Genomic DNA, 15547 nt, shown 5'->3' with positions numbered 1-15547 from the left:
CAATGGTTGTAGGTTCCTCGACCTACACTATGGGTTTGAAGGTTGTAGGACGCCCTTCGATAGATCAGGGGTGCACTACACACAGGAAGCAGCTACATGGGTGTAGCACAGTACTTGGGGCGTCATCATGGTTTTTTTTATTTTTATTTCTTTTTATTAGGTCCCTCCCCACGGGAAGCAAACCGTTGGCCTGAAAAATTACCAGTTCATGACACTCATGTGGGTGTGTCAACTGTAAAAATTGAAACAGGTCTTTCCAAAGAATTTAAATATGCTAAATCTCATGTCAGTAAGTTGTCGAAGTGTCTGTAGCGAGATCCTCGTGTTGCCCTCAGAAATAAACCAGTAGTAATGTCAATATTGCATTAGGCACCGAAAGCTGGTTGAAACCAGACATAACTATCACTGAAATTTTGAAGTCGAATTGGACAATGTTTTGTAAGGATAGGACTGATGCTGTGGGAGGTTGTGTGTTCATTGCAGTTAAAAGCTGTTTAAACGCAGTTGTGATCGATACTGAGTCGGACTGTGTAATACTCTCGATAAAGCTGTCATTCAGACATGTTGTGACCTTTGTATTAGGATGTTTTTATAGACCACCAGCATCCACAACAAACGTCGCAAAACGTTTCAGGGAAAGTCTTGAGTACATAGGAAATAAATATCCGAATTATCCATTAGTTGTAGGTGGAGACTTTAATCTGGCGTCCATTGACAGGGAAAATTACACGTTTATCACAGGGGGCAGAAGCAAAGACTCGTGAGAAGTTATTCTAGGAGCACCCTCAACATACAACCTTGAGCAGTTGGTTATAAAACCAACTCGAGATGGGAACATTTTAGATATCTTGGCGACAAAGAGACCTGATCTTTTGAGGAAGTTGCGTGAAGATGACACCAAACAGTAGCACACCCATTGGTCCTAGTGTCTGGGTAGCATAGTGCTCCCACATTATGTGATTCCCACGCAGGGAGAGAAAATGTTTTGCTCGTCATCTTGCCTCTGCTTTGGCATGATATAAATTTAGGGCAGTGTGTGTGTTTTACAGTGCCTGTGTAGTTCAATGCAAGTATTTGTCAGATATGCGTGAATGCAGGAAATACTGGGTGGCTATACATGGTCCAGTCGCATTTGTGTCACCACCACTCAAACGGCTGAATATCCCCCTTTTGCAGGGCTGGACGTGCAGGAAGAGAGTCAGTGTGGTTCTGGACGGTACCAGCAGGGTTGTGGAACCATGCCGATTCCAGTGCCATGGCCAGCTGCTTTAGGTTTCTCGGTTGAGGATCCGTACCCAGCAGTGCCTGTGCCGCCACCTGAAGACTGTGACTGGTTATTGAACGTTGGCGTCGAACATAAGCGGTACTCACATTAATATGTCAGGACCGTGTCTTAACTTTCGCTGTTTGAGAGCGCCACATGAAAAACGAGTGATCGTAGGTCAATGAAACTTTATGGAAGCATGTGTGAAGTGACGTGGGAGAGAAAGAAACGAATCAACCATTTTCCACAAGAAAGAGTAACATTTGTTAATTTGTTAGTTGATCCCTATGTTTAACTTCCAGGTCACAAACGTTGCTAAATCTCACTACCATCCGCATCCACGACAGCGTGAAAGCGCACTAGAGATGATATTCCAAAATTTTTCCAGCACTTCTCGAACAGTGGACCACGTAATATACAGCTGTCATGACATAGCTCGTGCACAGCTTGAAGGTACCACATTGGGCTGAGGAATCTCAGCCGTGTCAACAGTAACTCCCTCAAAAATATGTGGTACAATTGGGCACCGGCCTCTCCCAGGAGCAATAACCAAATCGTCACTTAATTCGAACTTCCTCATCATGTTTTTCAACCATGGTGGCGAAAGTGCGTCAATACTCGCGAACAGCAGCGCTACTATTGACGTTGTTTTGATAAAACAGCTTAACGAGTGAAATCCTGTTCACCCAGTCCTCAACAGCGTAGCCCGTCTGCAACTTTAATGCATACTGAGGCTTGTGTTTCAACCCTATGCCACCATACCAGTACTTGTGCATAACGAAAATTCATTACACTAAAACCACTAACAACGCAAAGCCTGCACCGCGTATTTTCAACATCATTCCTTTTAAGCTGGGTACCCATACGGTAAATAGTTTTCCGTATACATTACCTCAGGGGGCGGACGTTGAATTGTAACAACCTTGTAGGAAATAAAATAGTCCACAAACGATCGGTATTTGACACGATTTCTTTCTGGGATTGTTATATTATTTAGGGCTGTGGGGATGAGTATTAAACCCATAACATTTACTTCAAAGTCGCAGTATTCCTGCTTTAAGCTTTGAGAACTGCGTGAAAGTGGTACCTAATCAGGTTGAGGGAAAATACACCAAGTGAACAGCGACAAACGGCGACGAGGCCCCTCTAAACAGTTTGTCGACAGTAGATCAATATCTCTTAAACTGGTATCGAGAGCATATACTGGGGTACATCCTGTCGTTTCCATACTTGGGTGGGGGTAGTAAATATGCCTCCCTCCACGACTTTGGAAATATTTGCGTCAGTCAAAGTGAATTAAAACGCTGTGGGAGGATGTCCTTTCATTCAGTTTACAAGTGTTACTGGATTTGGTTGTGACTGAGCTCAGTGTCGTGAACCTCAGACAATGCCGAATCTCGGTTCCACGTCAGTATAAGGCAGTTATATGATTAAGAACTTCTGGTTCTGCAGTCCATTCTACGTCTCTCCATGGTTGCACAGTAGAAACAGATCGCCGAATACTAGGTATCGGTGAACGTAGCCGTTGCAGTGCTATAGGGACTGTCGGGGCGATCAGCCCATATGTTGCTGGCACACACATCTTCTTCAGGAATGATGCTATAGGAGTGCTAGTTCTGCAAGGTTCGCAGGAGAGCTTCTTTTAAGTTTGGAAGGTAGGAGACGAGGTACTGGCAGAAGTAAAGCTGTGGGGTCGGGGCGTGAGTCGTGCTTGGGTAGCTCAGTTGGTAGAGCACTTGCCCTCGAAAGGCAAAGGTCCCGAGTTCGAGTCTCGGTCCGGCACACAGTTTTAATCTGCCAGGAAGTTTCATGACAGTAGTTAATCCAGTGTAAATATTTGAGTTGTTGACGTATTTATACAGCTGCATTTTCATGAGTTACTAGAGCATACCATACGCTGGGAAATACTTAACTTCGCCTTGGGCAATATATTAAAATTTATAGCCTGCATACTTCATAGGGTACAATTTCCAGTCAATAAAGGCTAGGATATTCTCATATATTGTTTATGCAATTTATACGTCGACCAACACATATTTAAACAATGAGACTTTAAAACCAAGAGATATTGTTTCTTAATTTTATTCGAAGCTCTACATCGTAACTCCATCGTCACTACTACCGGAGTCTTTGTCCGAACCATCTTACCGTAAATTTACGATAATACGTTCCAGGTTTATATTCATCTTAACCTCCTATTAAAGTCATTCTCCTGAAGTTTTTCAGCATGTTCACCCAGACTGTGCCTACACTTAAAGGGGGGGGGGGGGGGTGTTGGGATGTTGTCTATTGGAAATAAGCACAAGCGATCCCGTGCCTATTATCTTGAATGTGTTGCTCCTTTCCCCCACATAGCCTTTTAACCTTTGCATAAATCAGTACCACAGGATTATACTAAAAGTGATATGTGGGTAAACGCAATTTTGTCAAATTGTGAGACCACATTCACGCACAAGAAAGTGACATTTGTATCCTGTGTCGCGTCACCCGCATAAATGAACGAGCTACAGCAGTTCGCCACAAGTCTGGTTTATACCGTGTGGAATATTTTTATTTTTAAGTCACTGTACAACATCCACTTTCCTGGTGTTTGTACGTAATGTTTCCTCTGTAACAATTGAATGATAACTGTCATGGATGTTCGAACCAAGGTATGGCTAGATTGGTTCAGTGAACAACTTCATGAAAATGACAGCGTTTATTTCCGAGTGGTAGTCACTGTTGTTTTTCTTACTTTCAGGAACAAAACCAAAAGAAGGGCCAGCATGTACAATAATTATCCGAGAACCTATTGCTATGAGAACTCTAAAATCGCCAGTACCACCACTCATTTTCCAGGAGGTATTCCTGGACTGGTTATGTCACTTCTTTCAACCAAAAACATATTTGAAACCGATGTCTTTAAAATTTCTGTACATTGACGAAGCGTTACCTTTGAAGTTAATTTTCTCATGCATAACTGTAACAACTTTTTGTCACGTCAGGTATTCACCATTCACATGCAGCGCTTTAAAACATCATTGTCAAAAATGGTTTTGTGTTATAGGTTTCTTGCGATGTCGATGCTTAAGCGACACGAAACCATCTTTTCCTAAGGCTTTTACAGCTCTGATACTTTCATTTGCAGTTCTCTTGCCGAAACCACTTGCTTCTGCAATCCTTTCTTGTCTTCAAATGTCAGCTTCGCAAGGCCTGCTTTCAAATTCACGTTTAAAGTTATAAATGCGGCAAAATAATGTCCCTCGGCTACTTGTGGAGCGCTTTACGTTTATAGCCGTCGTATGACTTTTATTGTCGCAATAAAATATTTACTGACACGCATCCACAGCTTCAATGCTACAAGGAAACAACAACACCGACAGCTGCATGAATAATTTTGCTATCGCGAAATAGGGCAACATGCAGCATGCAGAAGAGAGAGTCTCGCCGTCTAGCTGTAACTCGCGGCCAACCGCTCAAAAAGATAGTGAATCTTACTGACTGAAAGCGCGTAATGGAGAGTGATGCGCAGAACGGTTGAAAACTGAGCTTTCCTACACGACACGGACTTTAGTCCAGCAGTCTCTGAGTCACTCCTCCTTGCATGTAGGCCAATACAGTAAAATCAGCCGGGTGCAGGACGGGATGTGGTGATGTTCAGAAGCGAAGGGCAGTGCTGGTGGAAACGAAGCAATCATGTCCGGCAGAGAGCATCTCACTTGACGGTTTCGGATGGCAGGAAAGCCGTCAGCAAATGCATATACATATGTGGCGTCATCCAGTAGTGATGAAGCCGTATGGCATTTCTTCAAATAATGATCCAGCTAGACCCATCCTATCCTACTACATACATCTATAATTGTTCAGTCTCGTATCCTCAAAGATCTACATGTGTATTTGTAAGCAAAGATCAAAGTTATAACTGTTTACAACATTGCAATAAATAAAGTCTGCGATTGTTTTAACAAGGAAAAATTTGGCATTTTTTGAATTTCCTGCTGTTTTTGTATCAGGTTATGCCTACTGTCATTATTGAAAATAGAAGTAATTGTTAACTATCTCGTGTATTATACTCAGCATAATGATATCTGCAGTGCGCTTTTTAACACTATGCTCGTGTATACATGTCCTGAAAAAATAGTCCCATATTTTTAATATTCTTAAATGTGACATCACACAACAATATACGTATTCAGCATCCTAGCAGCCATTTTTGAACCATGAATTATAATAATTTGTGGATAAATTATAATAAATTAGTATCATAAATTACACAAACTGAGTAAAAAATTTCACTAATTGAGTTCTAAATTAGAACCCACATCTTGGAAAAAACTGTCAACGATGCAGGCTGTCTCAATATAATGATATCCCCATCACCCAATTTAGAATTTTTCTCCATGTAATTTATATTTAACCTAATTGGCCAGGAAGGATGTACGGGGGGGAGGGAGATCTGGCAACAAAGCAGATTGTACTGAAACCTGGCACCAAAGCAGCATCTATTGAAGTATGGCAACAATGCTAGCTGTCCTCATATTTCCTCTGTTGAAATAGTATCAAATGGTTCGAATGGCTCTGAGCAATATGGGACATAACATGTGAGGTCATCAGTCCCCTAGAACTCAGAATTTCTTAAACCTAACTAACCTAAGGACATCACACACATCTATGCCCGAGGCAGAATTCGAACCTGCTACCGTAGTGGTCGCACGGTTCCAGACTGAAGCGCCTAGAACCGCTCGGCCACAACGGCCGGTGAAATATTCTCCCTTTGCTACCAAGACACAGATTTCCTCATAAGATATCGTGAAGTTTCTAGGATGGAGAAATGGGTGGCATGCTATGATATGTTTTGACGTCATCCGCCAAGTCATAGACGCAATGTAAACGTTTTAAAATCATCCACCTGGCTTTTATACAATGTCGAGCTTATCTGCTGCTCACCAAATGGGACTGGTCCATCTTGTTTATGTACACCGTGTGAGATGGTGTCACTGTCATTAATTTAGTCCATAATAATTAATAACACTCTGAGAGCAATCTAGCTGGAATGCATAACTGAAATAGAAATCTTTAGCTGATGACGTACCAGCAGCAGCACTGAAGAGGATATAGTGGCCATTGTTGAGAATGAAAGGCTCCTGAAGCATCATGAGGCTTTCAACTATTCAGACACATTCGTAACTAGCAGAAGAGCCCTATAACAGCAGATGAGCGCTATAAAATATAGTGTGCGCTGAAATCGGGGAATATGTGCAATGAAGTCCGTAACAGCAGCACATTCTACTTCCTTTTGTGGTGCTATGTGCAAGACACGAGTTATAATTCTTCCTTTTACCTGAGGTTCAATAACAACTGCCTTAAAGTATGTAACCAACTGGCAGCAGACAAGTGGAATGTGTTAAATGCGAACACAGCCATACCTCTTTTACCCAAGGAGGTCTATCTTGTGGTGGATGTTACAACCCCTCACCATAGGGATGTCATTGAGTTAAACATCTGTTTCTGTAAACGCATGCACAGGAGTTCTCACTGTGAGTGAAGCTTTAGTTCATCTACGTTTCCCCTGAACATGATGATGCTGTACTACAGTGTGGGAGCTATTTTGGCGGTAAGGTTCCTTTTCGTCACTGCCCTCATGCTTCCAGCATGTTGGGGAAACTAAAAATATGGTCAATTAGATTAGGTGGTCTGTGTTTCCATCAGACAGATAACTTAGTGCTTAGCGTCTGTAGAACTGTAACCAGATCTGACAGGAGACAGTACTTCGAGCAGTGATGGTTTTGTAGTAACTTGTATTTTCATCTTTTCTACCCCCGCTTATCTGTTGGTGATGATCTATCTATTTTTCGAACGGCAGCAGATGTGATTTTCCTGTTCTTTGAGTATGCATGGTTTGCTGTGTGCTGTTCTTAGGTATTCTCCTTGTTAACTGTTTGTAGGCTGAAACCCGTTTTCAAGCTACTGTATTTCTACAAGTTCAGTTGCAGAAACATGACTCTTCTTTCTCGGTACTAGTCTCACTGTCGAATTTTGCGCGAGCTTTCTCGCTGTGCTGTTGTTGTTGTGGTCTTCAGTCCAGAGACTGGTTTGATGTAGCTCTCCATGGTACTCTACCCTGTGCAAGCTTCTTCACCTCCCAGTACCTACTGCAATCTACATCCATCTGAATCTGCTTAGTGTATTCATCTCTTGGTTTCCCTTTACGATGTTCACCCTCCACGCTGCCCTCCAATACTAAATTGGTGATCCCTTGACGCCTCAGAACATGTCCTACCAACTGAACCCTTCTTCTAGTCAAGCTGTGCCACAAATTTCTCTTCTCCCCATTTCTATTCAGTACCTCCTCATTAGTTATGTGATCTACCCAACTAATCTTCAGCAGTCTTCTGTAGCACCACATTTCGAAAGCTTCTATTCTTTTCTTGTGTAAACTATTTATCGACCATGTTTCACTTCCATATATGTCTACATTCAAAACAAATACTTTCAGAAACGACTTCCTGACACTTAAATCTATACTCGATGTTAACAAATTTCTCTTCCTCAGAAACGCTTTCCTTACCACTACCAGTACACATTTTACATCGTCTCTACTTCGACCAGCATCAGTTATTTGGCTTCCCAAATACTGTATACACAGTCATAATCTTTTTTTCTCGTTTCGATCGATGGTACTCGCTTGGTCTGTTTAAAATAAAGGATCTTCTTCCGCTCTTAACATACCCGTCAAATTGTTACCAAAGTAGCAGGCAATAATCTCTTTACAGACCACGCTCATAACATTTCTCTGTATGTGTTTTGTGAGAAGCATTACACACAAGCTGGACTTTGGCACCAGAACCAAAAGCTTTGAATTAATCGAGTGTGGCCGTGAAAGGACAAACAATATCATCTCATCTTCGTGGCAGGCTGGAGGTAGCCGACGGGTACGGTGATGGCTGCACATCTCAAACGCAAACATAACTTGAAGCGAGCAACGTTGTACACCACAGGCTCATAATTCTTTGGCTCAATAGCGGAACATTTACATGTGGCAGAACTTTGTACTGTACCCTGGTCGGTTCCCCAAAATGTTTCCTTCTACGCTGTTCGTTTGCCTGGGTTCCCACTATGGTAGTGACCACCAGAATACTATTCCCCTTCCTTATTTCTGCAGCTGATAAATTTTGTCCTAGATGTTGTGGACAGTTTCGCTTACGACTGCGTAAGTAATCCCCCTGCTTTGACCCGTCTGTGTACGTAAATTTGAAATTAGACTAGTCTTTTAACACTAAAACAGCGAAAGGTGTCAAAAGACAGCTTTCAACTTTCTTCCGGCAGAAACTAGTTCCGTTTCAACATTTTCCTACGAACTTGGTGACTTTTCCTTATTTCATATACTTTTGACAATACTGTAGGCCTACTGCCTTTGACTTCATTTTCTCAGTCTCACTGAAATTCACGAAGTAAACCTACAACAACGGGAGCGGTCAACTGATCCCTGGTGTAACTCCTTTTAAAAATATTGCTGTTCCTATAATTTAAGAGATACTTGCATTGCATTTTGCTGTGACCTGGAATGATAACATGAGCATTGTCGGAATCGCTTCTACGCTGCACATTATAACGTACCGTATGATTTGTATTTCGTGTGTTGCTGCCCTTACTCACCCAATCACTTAGACAGCGTTTTCTGTCCAGTAACAGGCGTTATTAGTTATGACATGTCAGCGTGATCTCACCAACGATGGTACTATGCATATTCTGGAGAACCAATATGCTGAATCAAAAAGTGGTTTATCAAGCTCAGATTGTGATTATCTGACAGTCCACTGATGATGAAAGTAGCGAGACTCAGGAGCAGTGAGCGTCAGTAGATATTTCCCCATCTCAGATCTTCGTACAAGAATAACAGGAGTCAGCTGGCGCAAAAGTGAATATGGCAGGTAGAGAGGGAGCGGAATGTAAAGTCACTAACACGCAGTCGCCTGGACGAAGGGCTACTTTGAATGTTCTGAAGGAGAGAGGAGGACCCCACTGCATATGTCTGCCGCCGAATCGGTGACTGCTTCATACTTGTCTTCCGAATTGCTTTTTTCTGCGCCAATTCTTCGTATCATAAAAGCACTCAGAATATGATATCTGAAATAAAATGAAAAACAACTCCTGAAGCGAATCGTTGGAGACATTGGAGACAAATATTGAAATTATGTACCCTAGGATGCTTTTTATGCTAAAGATGTTTGGCACGGCGACTTTTGGTCGCATTCTTAGTGGCCTAACTATATCAGGGACAAAATGACAACAGACCGATTCCACGAACTTACCATATACCTCCGTTTAAATAAGATGTCACATAGAGCCCAACGCATTCCTGTTGACTGGTTCGCTCTCATTTCTGAAATGTATAAGAAGCTCGTGCAAAACTATCTGCACTGTTACTGTTCTGGAGAAAATATTACACAATTACCTCCAAGTAAAGATAGTTCACGTTTTACTTAAGGGCTCGTCTCAATTCTGACCAGGAACAGCACACAAAAAATATTACATAACAATCTCAATAATAATAATTTACAATATCAATAGAAAATAGTAATTGCCAATAATAAGCACAGTACCACTAATCCACACATGCTATAAAAAATGTAGTCTAATGTCTGTATGTATGTAGGTTCCTCGTCTCCTTGTTAACCACATGACCGATTTCGACCAAACATGGCCTAGATATTTCTTACCCTCGAAACAAATCGCTGTGAGTGGAAGAACGACATACCTATCAAATGAATGGGTGAGGGTGGGGTGGTGGGATGGTGGAGTGGTAGCGTGGTGGGCTGGGGGGAGAGGGGGGGGTAGGGGCTGGATATGGGAAAGTAGCGAAACCCACGACGCGCGAATACGAAGGGTTGATTTATTCAGAATGAGAGCACTTAGCGGCTTGCAACAAACTTTTTCTCGCTAACAAACACTACAAAATGACGAAAAGGGAGAAAGTTTATCGCTTACTACACTTCGCTGTTTATGCAGTAAAACTGCAGTATCAGACATGGCGTTCTAATTTATTACTTCTTTACTACAAACTGAAATCGCCACACATTTTGCGTACAGTATTGAAATAAACCACTAAATTTTCCTAAAAAATTAAATCACTGCACAACACATAGTTCAGGATATATGACACCATAAACACTGAGCTGCATGGAAACGAAACAGCTGGGCGGAACACGCTAGAGATACAGGGGAATTATGTGTACAAATATCTGTCATATATGTTAAACGTATGTGACATGTGTGTACACAAGCAAAGCTAGGGGTAAACAGCTCCTCCTAAACTCATGCATCGATTTCACGCTGACTTAATGCATATACTGCTTACTAATTGGAAGGAAATACTTTAGTGGTAATAATCAGCCACCTCCTATTACGGCAGGGATGATAACGTGATAGAGAATTGGGTAGGAGGAGATAGGTAGGAAGAGAGGGGAAAAGAGTGATGGGCGCTGGTAAGGGGAAGGAGGAGATGGAAAGAGAGTGGGGAGGGGGGGCAGTGGATACAGACAGAGAAAGGAAGGATGAGGCGATGGACAAAGAGAGGGGGCAGATGTACAGAGAGAGAGAGAGAAGTAATAGATGCACAGACAGAGGGGGGGGGAGGAGACACAAGGGGAGGGTGATGCGGGGATGGACAGAAAGAGAGAAAAGGAGGAGACTGACAGGGAGAGGGAGGGTGGGATTCCATGAACGAAGAGAGGGGTAGGAGGAGATTGACTTACTTGGGGGAGGAAGAGATGGACAGAAGGGAAGGAGCAGATGTATGGAGGGGAGGAGTAGATGGACAGATAAAGGAAGCAGATGACGATGGATGCAGACAGAGGAGGAAAGAAAATGGATGGGTAAAGGGAGGGAAGAAGAAGGAGATAGACAATGAGAGGAAGAGGTGGACAGAGAAGGGAAACAGGATGAGGTGGATAGAGGGAGGTGGAAGAGGAGATGGAAAAAGACAGGAGGAGGAGCAAATGGGCAGAGAGGGGGAGTAGGAGGACAAAGACAAAAAGAGGGAGAATTGATGTTCGATTTAGAGGGGATGAAAAGGAGACAGAAGGAGAAGAGAATAATGTCTTATTAGTTGGAGGAGGAGATGGACGGAGGGGTGAAGGAGCAAATGAATAGAGGGGGGAGAAGCAGATGGTCAGAAAGGTGAGGAGGAGGAGGACGAGGAGATGGATAGAGATGGGGAAGATGAACTGTAATGAGTGTGGAGGAAAGATCAGATGGACTAATAGAAGATTGGAATAAATACATACCCATGAACGCCTGTTACTCTGTTAGTGATAATAATAAAATAATGTAGACATTAAGAATGATACTGGTTAGATTAGCAGATTTTAAGCCTTTTTGATGCTGTAAGAAATGAAAGCGAAAATGAGAGAGGAGAAGATTGAAATGGAAGCGGCAATGGCTGTTAGTAAAGAAGAGAATTGCAATAGGGAGCACTGTAGCAAGGAGTAGGGAAATGTGGTTGGGGAGGGAGGGCTGACGAGAGTGAGCTTCAGTCATGAATATGGAAGAGACAGCTAACATGACAGAAGGTGCATCACTTAAATTTTTTTGAAGTTTGAAAAGATTCCAATTTCTCTAATAATTTGATGAAGATTGTTTCAATGTCATGTTTCTCTACAGAAAGTTATTTAAAGAACATCAGAGTGTTGTGCATTGGTACAGAGAGGATTTTACTTTGTTGTGAAGAAGGATTTCTGCTGTGCTGTTCAGACTGCCGTATAATGCTTGAAGTTAATTAGGAAGGAGTACAATGATTGAGAAAATGAAAGAGGTAATATAGGGAATGATAATCTCCTAACTTATCGGCACTTAGCCATGACAATTGTTCGTAGGCAAGAGTGATTTCCTGTTCTAGAGGTCACACTTCGAAGTAATTGACGTAAAGTCATCGAGTAAAACAGAATTGATTTCTGGCGTTTCCCAAGGTACTGTTGCAAGCTCTCTGCTTTTTCTTATCTTTATAAACGATTTAGGAGACAATCTGAGCAGCCGTCTTAGGTTAAGTGCAGATGATGCTGTCGTTTACCGTCTAAAAACGTCATCAGAAGATCAATACCAATTGGAAAACGACTTAAATAAGATACCAGTATGGTGCGAACATTGGCAACTGATACCATATAATGAAAAGAGTGAGGTCATCCATATGTGCGCTTAACGGTATCCGTTAAACTTCGGTTATACGGTAAATCATTGAAATCTAAAGGCCATACATTCAACTAAATATCTAGAAATTACAATTAAGAACAACTTAAATTGGTAAGAACACATAGAAAATGCTGTGGGAAAGGCGAACAAAAGAGTGCGTTTTATTGACAGAACACTTAGAAGATGCAATAGATCTACTAAAGAGACTGCCTAAAAAGTAATCTTGTCCGTCCTCTTTTGGAGTACTGCTGCGCGGTGTCGATCCTTACCAGATAGGATTAACGGAGTACATCAAAAAATGGTTCAAATGGCTCTGAGCACTATGGGACTCAACATCTTAGGTCATAAGTCCCCTAGAACTTAGAACTACTTAAACCTAACTAACCTAAGGACATCACACACATCCATGCCCGAGGCAGGATTCGAACCTGCGACCGTAGCAGTCCCGCGGGTCCGGACTGCAGCGCCAGAACCGCTAGACCACCGCGGCCGGCTAACGGAGTACATCGAGAAAGTTCAAAGAATCAGGCCGTTTTGTTTTGTCGGGAAATAGGGAAAGAGGGTCACAGACATGATACAGGATGTGAGGTGAACATCATTACAAGAAAGGCGTTTCTTGTTGCTGCGGGTTCATCCCGCAATATTTCAGTCATCAACTTCTTCCTCCGAATGAGAAAATATTTTTTGGCGACGACCTACATGGGCAGAAACAATCATCATAGTAAAATAAGGGAACTCAGAGCTCGCATAGAAAGATAACGGGGTTAGTTTCTTCCGCGCACTGTTAGAGGGTAGAATAGCAGAGAATTAGCGTGAACGTGGTTTGATGAACCCTCTGCCACGCACTTAAATGTGAACTGCAAGTAGCTATATAGATGCAGATGTAGTAGAAATAGCACCCCTCACAAACGTATCGCACACAATCTTTCATTGTCACTTCTAGCTGGCGTGAGCTCCCATATGAAAGTCTTTGGAGAATTGAATCACCATAGTTTGCGATGGGGAGTATTAGTCCCCCTATGAATTTCTTCTTAAGCTCGATAGCAAATAATTTTTATATTTCTCTAGTGAATGTATTGACGCTGAGAACTTACAGACTGCTGTTGTGTACTCAGTCCAGACTTTTTTGTGGAGGAAGAAATAGTTGTTTTTGTGCTGTGTAAGATTAGGAGTGGAAGAGATTATGTGCAATGTGTGGTAATAAGCCTTTAGTGAGCGACTAAGGTAGCAGGAGTTTTAGATAGGCTGAGTTTCAGACCTATGTTCTGCGCCCACTCTGATAAGGCAAGTAAGTTACCATTTTCACGCAAGGATGGCTGTGCGCAGGTTCGTTGGTCTTTCACATCAGTATAACTGAAGGTAACCCAAGTATAAATTACAAGTGCAACAGGGAATAATAGTCGACAAATCATAAACGTATAACGAGAACAGTAACGGGCCCTATACTGTACATCTGGAACCCCTGATACTATCTTCTTAAATTGTGATATTTTTTTAAAAAGGTGGCTTTTGAGTTTGCCAAGTAGAATATCATCGTCGACAGTGTTGAGATCTTTTCTTATATCCAGAAAGCTCATAGTTGTAGCCTCTTGTTTCACGATACCTTGTTTCATTTCATCAGTCATTTTTATAAGAGGAGTCGTGCTGCAATTTTTTCGTAAACCAGACTGGTAGTCATCTACAAGATGGTTCAATGCTGAGTAATTTGTAAGCTGATCAAGAACTACGTATTCTAAAGATGAAAATAATGCTGGTGGAATGCAAATGGCCATGTGGGCAGGGGGTTCAAATGGTTGAAATGGCTCTAAGCACTATGGGACCTAACATCTGAGGTCATTAATCTCCTAGACTTAGAACTACTTAAACCCAGCTAACCTAAGAACATCACACACATCCATTCCCGCGGCAAAATTCGAACCTGCGACCGCAGCAGCAGCGCGGTTCCGGACTGAAGAGCCTAGAAACGCTCGGCCACAGCGGACGGCAGGCAGGGTTTCTTTTCGCAGTTTCCTTTTTGAGGGGGGTAGGGGGTGGGGGGTAGGGGAACGTTTCATGAGTGCCTGCTTGATCTGTTTATGACAAACAAACCTAACGAATACGGTCTCAAGTTTAGAATAACTGCAGGAGTGATTTAAAAGCAAATTTGAAATGCCTTACTGTAGCTTGGTAAAGAGTAAGGCCGTCCAGACAGCCAGTCATTGGGAGAGTATGTCGTTCTTAGCCTCATGAAGCCATTTATATACCAAGGAACGAACGTGATAACATACAGCTTCTAAACACCCCTTCAGTTTCCCAAGAACTTCAACAGAAGAAACCGGACTTAGTGCGAAAGATCAACAACATTCTATGAGAAGTTCCCCACTGCGTGAAGATGAACTATAACTTAGACCTACGTTACATCATTATGCAGAAAAAGACTAATAATCGAGCGTGCATCCTGACACTATACCACGAGAAGGAGACTGAAAATATCGTTATGCTCAGCACACTACTAAACCAAAAATCTTTTGAAATGTTTATGTTCTAGACTGTAGTCTTAGGATACTTATTTTTCCGACTGACTGACGGTTCCGGTACACAGTATCACCTTCAGACCATCCTGTGATTAAAAAAATATGATTGCACAGCTAGAAAAGTACTGCAAGAGCAGTTTACAAAAATATTACACTCTACGAGGGAAAACACACAGTATATAGTGAACATTAAAATGTATACAGGGTAACAGTTATTGAACTATATGAAAAAAACGTAAATTAGTTACAAACTACGGCGTGCACACACTTTATTCGACTTTTAAACGTCACTATAGATATTCGCATTTAGGTTATGACATGTTCGATATGCCTGCCATCATTGGCGATGATGTGGCGCAGACGAATAGCGAAATTCTGCACGACCCGCTGAAGTGTCGGAACGACGATGATGTCAACGAACTCCTCAGCTCAGCAATGGTTTTGGAATTATTGCTGTACACGTTGCCTTTAATATAGCCCACAAAAAGGAGTCGCATGTGTTCAGATCGGGAGAATTTTGTGGCCGATCAAGACCAATGCCAGTGGCCTCTGGGTGCCCCAGAGACAGAAAGCGGGCCCCCAAGTGCTCCTCCTGGACATCAAA

The 15547-nt window shown here is 42.2% G+C and overlaps 1 non-coding gene across 1 annotated transcript; it reads left to right on the top strand.

Annotated features, from left to right (window-relative positions):
* Positions 1-2972: 2972 nt before the first annotated feature.
* Trnas-cga (transfer RNA serine (anticodon CGA)) lies at positions 2973-3047 on the top strand. Its single transcript has one exon. It is a non-coding gene; the product is annotated as a tRNA-Ser (tRNA).
* Positions 3048-15547: the final 12500 nt, after the last annotated feature.

Source organism: Schistocerca cancellata, chromosome 4 (assembly GCF_023864275.1).
Source record: "Schistocerca cancellata isolate TAMUIC-IGC-003103 chromosome 4, iqSchCanc2.1, whole genome shotgun sequence".
NCBI lineage: Eukaryota > Metazoa > Arthropoda > Insecta > Orthoptera > Acrididae > Schistocerca > Schistocerca cancellata.
The sequence above is the reverse complement of the archived record's forward strand: the minus strand, read 5'-3'. Positions and strand labels throughout refer to the sequence as shown.